General features: G+C 32.4%; 1 protein-coding gene across 1 annotated transcript in view; it reads left to right on the top strand.

Moving 5' to 3' along the window:
• The window catches only part of LOC100164451 (acetyl-CoA acetyltransferase, cytosolic), an 18,741-nt gene that overhangs the window by 1,175 nt on the left and 17,193 nt on the right, over nucleotides 1-373 (top strand). The gene's annotated exons all lie outside the window — the stretch shown is intronic.

Genomic DNA, 373 nt, shown 5'->3' with positions numbered 1-373 from the left:
GATCTCTGGCTTTTGGGTCTGGAAAAAATTTCTAAGTCCATATCACATCCATAATACTATCACTACGGCAATACTCCGCAGTGTTGCCATAACAATAATTTTATATACCACAATGATAATTTTATACAACGTAATAATCGAAAAAGTTCAAAATAATCAATTTATTCACTCGTTCATTTTTCAAAATATCCAGTAGTCGGTTTTGTGATAAATCGATTTTCCGACCGCTTTTCACGGACCCGCTTGGCTTTTGGGTCTGGGAAAAAATGTCGAAATATCGAAAAACGTCTAAGAGGTTTTTTGTTCGTATACCCTATTAGAAAAATATACCAGTAGTCGGTTTTTTGATAAATCGATTTTTAATTATATATTA

The sequence above is a fragment of the Acyrthosiphon pisum genome, chromosome A3, assembly GCF_005508785.2.
Source record: "Acyrthosiphon pisum isolate AL4f chromosome A3, pea_aphid_22Mar2018_4r6ur, whole genome shotgun sequence".
Classification (NCBI taxonomy): Eukaryota; Metazoa; Arthropoda; class Insecta; order Hemiptera; family Aphididae; genus Acyrthosiphon; species Acyrthosiphon pisum.
Note: the sequence above shows the minus strand (reverse complement) of the source record. Positions and strands in the feature narration are given on the sequence as shown.